The sequence below is a fragment of the Macaca nemestrina genome, chromosome 5 (genome assembly GCF_043159975.1).
Source record: "Macaca nemestrina isolate mMacNem1 chromosome 5, mMacNem.hap1, whole genome shotgun sequence".
NCBI lineage: Eukaryota > Metazoa > Chordata > Mammalia > Primates > Cercopithecidae > Macaca > Macaca nemestrina.
This window is the reverse complement of record NC_092129.1, coordinates 22,013,024-22,027,182: the sequence shown is the minus strand read 5'-3', so window position 1 is coordinate 22,027,182 and position 14,159 is coordinate 22,013,024. Positions and strand designations below refer to the sequence as shown.

The 14,159-nt window shown below is 37.5% G+C and overlaps 2 pseudogenes; both read right to left on the bottom strand.

The window, feature by feature from the left end:
- Positions 1-9,485: 9,485 nt before the first annotated feature.
- LOC139363118 (peptidyl-prolyl cis-trans isomerase A pseudogene) lies at positions 9,486-10,195 on the bottom strand (annotated as a pseudogene).
- Positions 10,196-11,555: 1,360 nt separating this feature from the next.
- LOC112423811 (ras-related protein Rap-1b-like) lies at positions 11,556-12,435 on the bottom strand (annotated as a pseudogene).
- Between the last annotated feature and the right edge of the window lie 1,724 nt (positions 12,436-14,159).

Below are 14,159 nucleotides of genomic sequence, written 5' to 3'. Positions count from 1 at the left end.
TTGAATTCCTGAGCTTAAGTTATCCACCTGCCTCTGCCTCCAAAAGTGCTGGGATTACAGGCATGAGTCATTGCACACAGCCTAAAATTGACTTTTTTAAGGTCAAGATGTTGGACTATCAGCCATTTCACATGGTTGAATCTATCAGCCAAAATTGTTGTTCAAGGAATCAGCAGTGAAACCTTCTCTAATCTCAGGGGATTTACAATCTAATGTGAAATAAAGCCTTTAAATAAACAGTCAAAAGTTATATAAGACAACAAAATAATTATAAGTGTGGCAACTGTAGGCAAAAAAAGCATGCAAGGAGCCCTGGGACCATATAATGAAGAAAGAGCTTAGTCTTGGGGGTTGGAAAAGGTGCTCCTGGGGAAGTGATGTGAGGGATGGGTGGGATGAATCTGATGGGGAGGGTGGTGGGCTTTCCAGGCAGTGGAGATTTATGGGAAAGTCTCATGGGGGAGGGAAGGACCAGAAGGAGTCTGGCTGGTTGGAGGGTGATGTAGGAGAAGAAGGTCAGAGAGGGAGAGGATGACCAGGTAGGCTGGGGAAGCCCTTGTATACCACATCAACTTTAGGGATTTCAGAGACTGTTTTAAGGAAAATGGAAAGGAACCAAAATGTTTTAAGAAGGGGAACAACTGATCTTTACACAGTGTGTTGGTATAGAATTAGATTAGGTAGACTGCCATGTTGACATTTCCATGTGTTGCAGTAAGATCCGAAGAGAATGAAGTGTCCAGAGTTTGAGTTGGTGTCCAGCAACTCAAGTCTTCGGAGAGCAAAAGAAATGTGTATCTCTCCTTCTAGATAGAGCATTCACTCCTGATGAGGCCAGTGCTTGTCCAGGGGACCGCAGGCCCGTTATCTTAACACAGCCCTCACAGTTGGGTCTCTTGAGGCTCATTTCCAGGCTCTCTTGTTCCCCTGGGAACCCCTGATTATTCAGTTCCCAGAGGAGGAGACAGAAGTAAAGGTTTAGGAGGCAAGTGGGGTTAGGAAGAGAACATAGTTTTCTTGTAACTTGAAATAAATGGCTTGGGGTATACCAGCTATTGAGAAATCCTCTTGAAATCAATTGAGCAAGGGTTTCAGAGTGAATATTACAGTAAGAATTCAGGGCAGATATGAAAGCAACTAGAAAAGCACAAAAATGCCTACACTAACTGTGTCATCTACACTACATACACTATGGGAACATATAGGTGTCTTGGTTGTGGACAGTAAACTGTAGTTGAGCAAGACTGTTGTATCTGGGACAAACTTTACTGGTAAATAAAGGCCATGTGCTCCTGACGTTTAATTGGGATACATCCTGCATTTGTTAGTGAAATAAGCTCCCAGAAAAATAGACTTTTTTGGGGATATTTTTGACATTAAAACTTTTCTCATTTGATAGTTATATTCATCATCCATGAACATTTTTGGAATATTTACTACGTCCAAGGTGTTAGGCTTCATCTTTTGTTGTTAACATTTTATATTCTTCTTGCTTCTATTATAGTATATCAACTGAGAGGTTCTTGACTAAGAATTAAAATAAACTGAAAATGTCTTAACACAAACCTGAGATCACTTAAAGAAGTCTGGAAGTTAGTGGATCCAGTGTTAATTTTAATTGATTTTTATATTAAAAACGTTATAGAGTAAAACCCTAAGTTTGCATGAATTTAAAACCAAAACTGGAGCTATGAAGAAAATTTGAGCTTCTGCAAAGCTCAAAGCTCAAAACTCAAAGCCCACATCTAGAGATGGGCATCACCTCCACTTAACCCTTAATGCTCTTCTACTGTCAGGGTTCTCCCAGGGCGAAGATTCAAAGACACAGTGCTCAATAATCCTGTCAACACAGTGGTCTTCATGATTCGAATGGACAACTCAAGTCTAGTTTTTCACACATGTTAAAGTGATTTAGTTAGGATTAACTTTTCAGAATTCTAGAGATCAGGGAAGAATAGCCTGATTAAACTGATTGACCTAATGATATGTTTTTAGGTAAATAAGAAAGCCCCAATTCAAGATCATAGGGATAATTTTAGTTCCCCAAAAACCAAAGCTTAGCGTACTAACCAAGACCTACTCTATCTTAGATCTCTGTTTTAGTAACTCCTTTGAAATATAGGCAGTAGATCTCATGTATTCTGAGAATTACCTAATACAATGTAAATTAAATAAAATTAATTTTATTTAACCCAATATATCAAAAATATCATTAAATATGTAATCAATATTAACAATTGAGATAGCTTACACTTACAGGATGTCCCAGTTCACACTAGCTACCTGCCAAATGCTCAGTTGCCACGTGTGACTAGTGGCTTACCATACTGGACAGGGGCAGCTCTAGAAGGTTAAAAATTGAAGAGAAAGATTAGAAACTAGATTATAGGAAGAGAACAAGAAATGTGCCAGTGACTCTGGGAATCTAAGCCTATTATTAAATATTTATTTAAGAAGTGTTATTATTACAATGGATAATAATAGACTTAAAATATTACCATTACCCCTGAAAGCTTTATTCGCATTTCAAAACCGAGAGATGTTTAGTTATAGCAACCCTTAGAATGCAATTTCCTGTAGTTCAGGGATTGTTTCTCCACTGTGTGTGTTCATTGGTTTTTGTTTTTATTTTTTATGGTGGTAGGGGTTATTCTAAACTTGAAGTCATAGTTATACATAAAATAAATTTCCTCCTTAAAAGGAGCAGGACCGTTCAAATGACACATTCCAGCCTCCTAAAATGAAAAGAATACTAATGACTCATTCAAAACATTATCTGGCTAATGGCAGTTTGATGTTAAGGCTATAAGGTTATGAACTTTAGGGTCACATAAACTTGGGTTTCATTTCCAAGTCTGCTACCTCCTATCTACGTGTACCCGAGAAACTTTTAAACCTCTTTATGCCTCAATTTTCTCAACTGTAAATGGATATGGTAACAATTATTTTACTGAATCTTAAGAGAATGGAACAAGATAATGCTCATAAACCATTCTCCAGTGAGTAGTAAACACTCATTAAGTTTAAGAGAACATGACTCATGTCTGTTTCAAAATGGCTATGATTCTATGTCAAAGGCAGAAACCATCAGAACCATTCTGAATTACATGTATATTTCAAAACAAGGGAATTAAACTTTGATATGTTATGTAAACATTTAAATAGCTGATATGGTTTGGCTGTGTCCCCACAGCCAAATCTCATCTTGAATTCCCACGTGTTGTGGGAGGCACCTGGTGGAAGTAATTGAATCATAGGGCCGGATCTTTCCCATGCTGATTTCATGATAGCACATAAGTCTCATGAGATCTGATGGTTTTGAAAAGAGGGGGTTTCCCTGCCCAAACTCTCTTTTTGCCTGCTGCCATCCAGGTAAGATGTGACTTGGTCCTCCTTGCCTTGCGCCATGATTGTGAGGCCTCCCCAGCCATGTGAAACTGTAAGTCCATTAAACCTCTTTTTCTTCCCAGTTTTAGGCATGTCTTCATCACCAGCATGAAAACAGACTAATACAACAGCATATCTTCAAAATTCCTGCTGCAGACTCTGTTTTCCTTAATAATGACCTTTTAAATAGGAATCTTGAAAGAAGCTCCCAAAGCCGTTTACTTCCCACTCACTAGGCAGGCAATGTGCACAGAAGCCTGCTTTCTTGATGATACTGCAGCTCTGCACTGAGGTCCACTCTCTAGACTCTCTCCTATTAATGTTCTGATGCCTGTGGTTTGCACTAACCTGTTTTCGAAGCCCAGTCTTTGAGAGTAAAGTAAATATTGTGTTGTTATATGTTGGAGGAATTTTGCAACCATTTTGCATTGGGAAATTTTGTATCAAAGGGTACAATCGAAAACTTTGTCTGAAATGTATTTGTGAATGCAGACTAATAATAAATAAAATTGTGTAAGGTGTAAGTAATGTTATATTTAAAATAGCAGCCTGCACACCTGGCCCTCAATCCCTACAAGCCTGTCCTTTTTTCTCTTTAATACTTTTCACCATATAATAACTTACATGTTTTACTTGCTTATGTCTGCCCTCTCCTCCCCCAGCCCTACCCAATGAGGACAGGGATTTTTATCTGTTTAGTTCACTGTTGTCTTCACAGTGCCTTGCATAGTCTTTGGCAAATAGCAGGCACTAAATAACTGTTAAATCTTTATGTGACAAATCATTATGACTAACTTACCCTCTAACTTAAACAGCATGAACTTCTAAAAGTACAAAATTTTAAAACATGTGAGGTAATTTATTAGGAATTTCCCATGTGGCGGGTACCAAAATTTTGAGGTTGAATCAGTTATTACCTCCATTTGCAGATGAGAAAATTGAGGCAGACAGAACTTAAGTAACTCCTGCGGTCACCTAGCTTATAAGTGGTGACATCAGGGTTGAACATTGACTAATATGGGAGTCCATGGTGTAACTACTGTATTATTTCTAGGAGATGGTGTCAGATTAAATAAGCAGGAGGCCATTGGCCTGAGGCTATCTCCATTCTTTAAGTTTTTATGTAATAAACTGCAGCATAGCTTAGTACTTAAATTAAACACTTAATTTAGAAGCACACTTTTGTAACAAACAGTTGAGCTTCAGCCAGTCATGGGCTGGCAACTGATCCGACCATGCTCCAATAAGTCAAAAGACTCATCACACCATGCCCAAATAAGGAAACTGTCTAGCTGTAGCCAACCAGATGATTTATATACTTTCTTCAGTGTTCAGCCTATAAAAGCTCATTGCTCATGCTGCTGGGTGGAGCTCTCTCAGCCTCTCCTGGTTCTGAGTGCTGTCTGATTCATGAATCATTCTTTGCTTAAATAAACTTTGTTTAATTTGTCTTAAGTTTTGTTTTTTAAAAAAAAAATTTTTTTTTTTTAACAATAGAAACGGTGAGAGCTTTAGTGCCACAGGCCTGATGTAGGGGATAAGAGAAATAAAGTGCATCAAAGTATCTAACAACATGTTCTACCACCTGATAAACTCTCCATACATGTTAAAGTTCAAGAACCATTTCTTGATTTGTCAAGAACCTCACTTTAACACTGCAATAAATTTTGAAGCAAAGAAACCTGAAAGATTCTCATTCTTCTTGTTCCTAGATGAACTTTAAGGTAACTTGGAAGGATAGTTTTTTAGTCTGAACTCAGTATTCAGAGTTGATTTTTTGCTCAGACTAATTAATCATAAATGGTAAACAACAATAGGTGATGTATTTAGTAGTGTTTACTTTTCTTCTTCTAAGAATTGGTTCTCGCGGGTAAAAGTTTCTGTCCCCAGCCCCTTGACCTAATCCCATCTCTCATTGAGGTTCTCTTCCTCCATGAGCCTCCACAAGGTGGGTAGTCTGTGCAGTGACTGGTGCTGCAATGGTATCATGTAGGATTCATGGGCCTCAGTATACTGGGAGTGGAGAAACTGCATAGGGGACATGGTTGGGGATATTCACGAGGAAGAAAAACAATGAAAACCGTATTTCAACTTTGGCTCCTGTATCTCTGGAGCCTGGGAGAAAAAGAAAAGGCTCAGAAGCCTGGCTTTGCTTTTGAAAATCTCTTACCTTTACCACTAAAGCAGTTTTCACTTCAGGGCTACTTTAGGTAAAATGTGTAGAGGGTCATCCAATATCTGGGCTCAATTTCTAGAAATAGCTTCCATTAAGACACCCAATGTCTTTTAGTCTACTATTAAATTTAAAAGGCTCAAAAATGCAAATACTTTGGATAATTAAATAAAATGCAATGCTTTTGTTAAGAAGAGGAGTTAAGAAGGCAATGGATCTCCAGAAGGAGCGGTGGTAGGTTGCACTGAAGCTATGGACAGCAGGGTCGAGATAAACCATAGGTATATCAGTGCATGAGGCACAAGTAATATTGTTGGAGACTAGTGGTTCTGATGCAGAAAATTCAGCTAGTAGCCAGTGAATGAGAGCCAGTCATCAGTAAGCAGATTATTTGTGAAGACACAAATTTAGATGTGTCTAACAGAAGTTTATGGAGCCCTGACTCTGGCCAGAGACTCAACAGTTGGAAATGAGTCACAAGGCTAAAATGAGAAATTGAGCAAAATTGACCCAATACAGTCTTCATCTATGGAGTGAAGGTGCCTTAAATTCTGACCAATGGCAGCAGTGAAAGCCTAAACCTGGGGGCACATATGAGTTACCTGTTGGAGGTGTCACTCGAGAGAAGCTGGGGTCTATGAGTGCTGGGAATCAGAGGAACAGACAAAAGATTTTATGAAATTTGTATAAACAAATCTCTAAAGATAATACTGGAAGTAATAAAACTACTGCTGTTATTGTAGCATTTGTCTTGCAGAAAATATGTAAACTAGGGAAACGTGTGAAGACCTAGAAGTTTTCATTTTTTAAATCACTCAGAGAAAAATATTTTGGTATATTTCTATCAATTTTTTCTATTTTATTTTACAGAGATAAGATCATTATCATAAAAAATATATGGTTTTATATACAGTTATGCATCACTTAATGATGAAGTACATTCTAAGAAGTGCATTGTTAGGCAATTTTGTGTGAACATCATAGAGTGTACCTTCACAAACTTAGATGGTATAGCCAACTAGGTGCCTAGGCTGTATGGTATAGCCTATGGCTTCTTGGCCACAAACCTGTATAGCATGTTACTATATTGGAAGATGTAGGCAATTGTAACACAATGATAAGTATTTGTGCATCTAAATATATTTAAACATAGAAAAGGTACAGTAATATATGGCATGCAAGATAAAAAGTGGTACACCTGTACAGGGCACTTATCACGAGTGGAGTTTGCAGGACTGAAAGTGGATCTAGGTAATTCAGTGAGTGGGTGGTGAGTGAATACAAAGGCAAAGAGTGGTATCGTACGCTACAATAGACTTTACAAACACTGTATGCTTCAGCTGCACTCAGTTTATAAAAATATTTTTCTCTCTTCAACAATAAATTCACCTTAGCTTACCATATAAACTTAAAAAAAAGGTTTGACTCTTGTAATAACACAGTTAAACACACACAATGAACGGCTGTGCACAAATATCTTCTTTGTTTATATCCTTTTTCTATTAGCTTTCTTCTATTTAATTTTTTTATTTTAATTTTTTACTTTTAAAACTTCCTTGTTAAAAACTCGAACACAAACGCATTAGCCTCAGCTTACACAGCATCAGGATCACCAGGATCTCTGTCTTCTGCTTCCAGATCTTGTCCCGTTGAAAAGTTTTCAGTGGTAATAACACACATGAAGTGGCCATCTCTTTTAACAAGGCCTTCTTCTGGAATTCCTTCTGTCTAAGGACCTACCTAAAGCCATTTTATAGTTAACTTTTTTTTTTTTTTAATAAGTAGAAGGAGCATACTCTAAAATAATATAGTTTAGTAAACACATAAACCAGTACATAGTCCTTTATTATCAAGTATTATGTACTCTACATAACTGTATATGTAATACTTTTATACAACTAGCAGTGCAGTTGGTTTATTTACACCAGCATCACCACAAACACATGAGTAATACTTTGCACTACGATTTTATGACAGCTACAACATCACCAGGCAATAAGAACTTTTCACCTCCATTACAGCCAATGGGACCACCTCCATATATCTGGTCCGTCATTGACTGGAACATCATTAGATGGCTTATGGCTGCACTTCTTTTTACCTAATATCATAGCATTAATTTCCTCAATGATAAAAAATTCTTCATGAAACTTTTTTTTTTTTAAAACAAGTTCTCGCTTTGTCACCTAAGCTGGAGTGCTCACTGCACCCTTCGCCTCTTGGGCTCAAGTGATCCTCCTAACTCAACCTCCCAGGCACTGATTTTTAATGACTATTAAATATACTCATTCAAAGAAAGAGCAACCACTTAAAATCCAGCCTTTTCGAACTTTAGGTTTCTGAAAAAGCTCCAGACTTGGAAGTGGCTGGGGAAAATGTTCTGAATAATAATAACAATGATGATGATAAAAACATCCCCTGAGCACTCAAAGTAAATATTTGAGGACGGTAAAAATAAAAAAAGGCCCTAAATTATGCCTTTTACAATGGGATTTTATTTTTATCATATCATGCAAAAGGCATGCTGTGATTGATTTCATTTTCATCTTCAAGCCTCAGGGATGGAATGCAGAGAACAAGAATGTCAAATAGCCCACTTCTGCATTTCAACAACCAAGTTCCTAGCCTAAAATAACATTTTAATTTAAAGATTATATAGCATTAACAAATTGCAGACCAGAAACTAAACTTATCTGTTTTCAGATTCTGTTCTTCTAGGCTGGGACATTGGCTTTTAAAACTCAAATACTAATTATTTAATATTTTTGTTCTTTGCACTCTATGGCATCATCTCTTCCCTAAGGCACAAAGATGAGATACACTGGGCATAAGGAACTTAAATGAGGACAATATCAGGTGTGATATCTTGTGAGATCATTGATTAATATATCAATATTATATTATATATTAATAAAACAAAATATTCCCTGAGAGAAATAATTATTGCTCTGGTGATGTTCAGTGTATCTGTGTTTTGGCCAATTTCAAGGTTCAACCTATGGTAGATCATGACCAGGCTTGTAGTGGGCCTGATACTGCAGTAAGACATGATGGCAAGCCAGAGCAATTGGGCAAACAACAAAAAAACAAAAAACAAACAAACAAACAAAAAACAAAGACAGAATCCTAAAAGCAGCAAGAGAAAAGAAACAAATAACATAAAATGAGCTCCAGTATGTCTGGCAGCAAACTTTTTGGTGGAAACCTTACAAAGAGAGAGTGGCGTGATATATTTAAAGTGCTGAAGGAAAAAAACCTTTTACCCTATGATAATACCAGATCCATCCTACAAGAAATGTTAAAGGGAGTACTTCAATCAGAAAGAAAAAGACATTAATGAGCAATAAATAATCACCTGAAGGTACAAAACTTACTGTTAATAGTAAGTATAATAGTAACCACAGAATATTATAACACTGTAACTGTGGTATGTAATACTCTTATCCTAAGTAAAAGACTGAACAACAGGGCTGGGCACGGTGGCTCATGCCTGCAATCCCAGCACTTTGGGAGGCTGAGGTGGGTGGATCACCTGAGGTCAGGAGTTCGAGACCAGCCTGGCCAAACTGGTAAAATCCCATCTCTTCTAAAAATACAAAAATTAGCTGAGCATGGGGGCGGCTGCCTGTAATCCCAGCTACTCGGGAGGCTGAGGCAGGAGAATCACTTGAACCTGGGAGGTGGAGGTTGCAGTGAGCCGAGATTGCACCATTGCACTCCAGCCTGGGGGACAGAGCAACACTCTGTCTCAAAAAAAAAAAAAAAAAAAGAAGACTGAACAATAAACCAATCAAAAGTAATAACTACAACTTTTCAAGACATAGTACAATAAAATATAAATAGAAATAACAAAAAGTTAAAGAGCAGGGGGGTAAAGTTAAGGTGACTTTTTTTTTTTTGTTACTTAGTTTTTATTTCATAATCATAAACTTAACTCTGCAATCCAGCCAGGCATGGGAGAGAACAAGGAAAACATGGAACCCAAAGGGAACTGCAGCGAGAGCACAAAGATTCTAGGATACTGCGAGCAAATGGGGTGGAGGGTGCTCTCCTGAGCTACAGAAGGAATGGTCTGGTGGTTAAGATAAAACACAAGTCAAACTTATTCGAGTTGTCCACAGTCAGCAGTGGTGATCTTCTTGCTGGTCTTGCCATTCCTGGACCCAAAGTGCTCCATGGCCTCCACAATATTCATGCCTTCTTTCACTTTGCCAAAGACCACATGCTTGCCATCCAACCACTCAGTCTTGGCAGTGCAGATGAAAAACTGGGAACCATTTGTGTTGGGTCCAGCATTTGCCATGGACAAGATGCCAGGACCTGTATGCTTTAGGATGAAGTTCTCATCTTCAAATTTTCCCCATAGATGGACTTGCCACCAGTGCCATTATGGCGTGTGAAGTCACCACCCTGACACATAAACCCTGGAATAATTCTGTGAAAGCAGGAACCCTTATAACCAAATCCTTTCTCTCCAGTGCTCAGAGCACAAAAATTTTCTGCTGTCTTTGGAACCTTGTCTGCAAACAGCTCGAAGGAGACGCGGCCCAAGGGCTCGCCGTCGATGGCAATGTCGAAGAACACGGTAGGGTTGACCATGGCTAGTAGTACAGGACTTTCCTCGGCGGCAGCGTCTCTAAAGCCGGTGACTTTTTATTAGCTTTCTTTTTGCTTATTTATGCAAATAGTGTTAAGTTGTTATCAGTTTAAAATAATGAGTGCGTGTGTGTGTGCTTTTTTTTTTTTTTTTTTTTTTTTAAATAATGCAAGCCCTTGCATGGCAATCCAAATTTATTGAACTACTGATGCTAAGTTATGGAAAGTTGCACCACCTTAATTAGGGCTTTTAGTTTACATTTGGCCATTTCAAAGTAGTTGTAACATTAGGTTGATCTATTTAAATATTGTGGCTCTTTGTTGGATAGACATACAGCCTTTACATCCAAACATTAATGCATACAAGTCAACAAGGCATTGTTAGGTAAAACAACAACAGGTACTGCAAATTAGCCCTTGTGACCAATTACACATGATTAAAATTACTTCCCACATTCACGTCCACAGTACTCATCCACCATTTAACATGTCAACCAAAATGTTACACATGTGAAATAATCAATAACAGGCAAAAATACTAAACCTGTATATTTCATATTGCAAATACACTATGCATGAGCAAGCAAGGGATTCACAGTGAGAATCCATAGCTGCAGAAGCCTGAAAGATTTAGAAAAATTGTTAAACCATTAAAAAATTGTTTGAAAATATCCACTTCTTGTTGTAGACTCTTACTGTATACACAGCTATAAACATTTTTCCTATGTAAACAAAAAAGGAAAAATATAATAAGAGATTTGAAAAGTCTGAACATTTCTTTCCCAACAGATATTAAAGGCAACATCTTCAAATTAAGATATTATACTGAAAGGACTATCATATTTTAAAGACAAGATCACTGCTTCATAGTTTCTCTTTAAAAAATTAAAAAACTATATAGCTGTGTTAATCAAAACGCATATTTTGTACAATGATAATGATCTTGAATTTTTTTAAAAAAAGTATGATAAGCTACAAGTATCAACAAAACAAAGGTATCTAGAGCAGTCTGTATAGGATCTCTTTGGACTTTCTTTTATTATGCTAAAATAGTGGTGGTTTTAGAATTTGCATTATTGTACTCTCCAATACAAAGCATGGGGCATGTTCAAGTATACAGTACACCATTTTCATACATGTACAACATTGGTGGATGAAGAATGTCTCTTAGCAGTAATACTGGATGTAGCTTCTGGTTTTACCAGCTGCATATTCTACAACTATTAGATGAGTAAAAATCTCTCTTGTGCTACTGGAAAGTTATTAGAATGTGCAAACTGATATGGCATCTTTCATCTGTCTCTTAAAGGGTACCACCACAAGAGAGTCCACTTAAGATGTTGGTAGGTTTAACAAAGTTGGAATTGCTCAGGCACTGTTGAATTGGGCAACATTCTTCAGACCTGGCTCAGAGCTACAGTGCATTTAGTATATTAAAGCAGTTGACATGATGACTTTTTGCAAGCCTTCCCAGGCACTGGAGGTTTTCTGTTAATTGTCACACTAGGTCATAAAAGTTTCATTACCTTATTTTTGAGATGGAGTTTCACTCTTTTTGCCCAGGCTGGAAAACAATGGCATGATCTCAGCTTGCTGCAACCTCCACCTCCTGGGTTCAAGCGATTCTCCTGCCTTAGCCTCTCGAGTAGCTGGGATTAGAGGCATGTGCCACCACGCCTGGCTAATTTTGTGTTTTCAGTAGAAACAGGGTTTCATCATGTTGGCCTGGCTGGTCTCAAACTCCTGCCCTCAGGTGATCCACCTGCCTCGGCCTCCCAGAATGCTGAGATTACAGGCATGAGCCACCATGCCTGGCCTTATTAAGATTTATTTTTTATTTTGCCAAAGATTCTAAGAATGCACAGTTGTTCCACTGTCTTGCTAGATTTTGACCTTGTTCCTTCCCTACAACTCTTTTATTTTCCAAGTCACTCCTATTACTAACCATCATTGGGACAATATCAGTGTCTTTAACTTGAATAATCTGTTCTCTCAGATCTTGTAAATCATAAAATGTGAACTGTGCTGGGATGGTATAAGCTAATACAAAGCCTTTTCCATTTTTATGTACAAACGCTTTATTGTTGTAAATTGTTCTGTTCCTGCAGTATCCAATATTTCAAGCATACAGAGTTGTGCATCTGTTTCAACTTGCTTTCTGTAATATCTTTTATTGTAGGATCATGTTTTTCAACAAAAGTTCTTTGTACAAATTGTACAGTCAAAGCAGAATTTCCAACACCTCCTGAGCCAAGAATGACTAATTTATACTCAAGCATGATACAAATTTTTTAAAACCTAGTACCTCTCATGCTGTCACCAGGTCTCTGCAGTCAGTGTTGCTCTGTGCTTTCTCTGAGTTGCTACTGCTGGTGCTAGGGTCTTGCCTCTGCCACTGCCACTCTGGCTGGTTTATATGCCTGGATAATGAGTTTTAAAATAGTATTTGCAAGCGTCATGGTAACCTCACATTGAAATCATATCACCAGAGAAAATCATCTTCAGTAGAGGAAGACAAGAATGAAAGAAAGAAGGAAGGCCAAAACACAATAAGAAAACAACAAAATGACAGGTGTAAGTCCTTACTTGTCCATAATAACCTTAAATGTCAACGGGCTAAACTCTCCAATCAAAAGACATATACTGGCTGAATGGATGAAAACAAAAAACAAAAAACAAAAAACAAAAAAACCACAAAAACCAAAAAACCCGTTGATCTTCTGCCTGTAAGAAACACACTTCACCTATAAAGATACACAGAGATGGAAAATAAAGCGTTGTAAAAAAAATATTCCATGCCAAGAGCAGGAATATACTTATATCAGACAAAATAGAATTCAAGACAAAAGCAATAAGAAGAAAAGTAGGTCACTATATAAAGATAAAGGGGGTCAACTCAGCAAGAGGATACAACAATTTTAAATATATATATGCACCCAACACTGGAGCACCCACATATATAAAACAAATATTATTAGAGCTAAGGAGAGAGACAGACTCTAATACAATAATAGCTGGAGACTTCCACACCCCACTTTCTGCATTGGACAGATCATTCAGACGGAAAACCAACATAGAAATATCAGACTTAATCTGCAATATAGACCAAATGGATCTAATTTACAGAACATTTCATCCAAGGGCTGCAGAATACACCTTTTTTTTTTTTTTTTTTTTTTTTTTTTTGAGAGGGAGTCTTGCTTGGTCGCTCAGGCTGCAGTGCAGTGGTGTGATCTCGGCTCACTGCAACGTCCGCCTCCCGGGTTGACGCCATTCTCCTGCCTCAGCCTCCCGAGTAGCTGGGACAACAGGCACCCACCACCACACTAGGCTAATTTTTTTGTATTTTTAGTAGAGACGGGGTTTCACCATGTTAACCAGGATGCTCTCGATCTCCTGACCTCATGATCCACCCGCATCGGCCTCCCAAAGTGCTGGGATTACAGGCCTGAGCCACCACGCCCAGCCCAGAATACACATTGTTTTCCTCAGCACATGAATCATTCTTAAGGATAGGCCAGATGTTAGGTCAAAAAACTAATCTTAAAACATTAAAATATTGAAATAATATCAAGCACCTTTTCTGACCAAAATAAAATAAAACTAGAAATTAATAACAAGAGAAATTTTGGAAACTATTCAAACACATAGAATTTAAACAATATGCTCCTGAATGATCAGTGAGCCAATGAAGAAATTAAGAAGGAAATTGAAAAATTTCTTGAAACACGTGATAATGAAAACACAATATACCAAAACCTATGGGATACAGCAAAAGATGTACTAAGAGAGATTTTTATAGTTCTAAGTGCCTACATCAAAAAAAAAAAAAAAAAGGAAAAACGTCAAATGAACAATCTAATGATGCATTTTAAAGAACTAGAAAAGCAAGAGCAAGCCAAAGCCAGAATTAGTAGTAGAAAAGAAATAATAAAGATCAGAGCAGAAAAAAAAGGAAAAAACAGGAAAATCAATGAAACAAGTTTTTTTTTTGAAAAGTTAA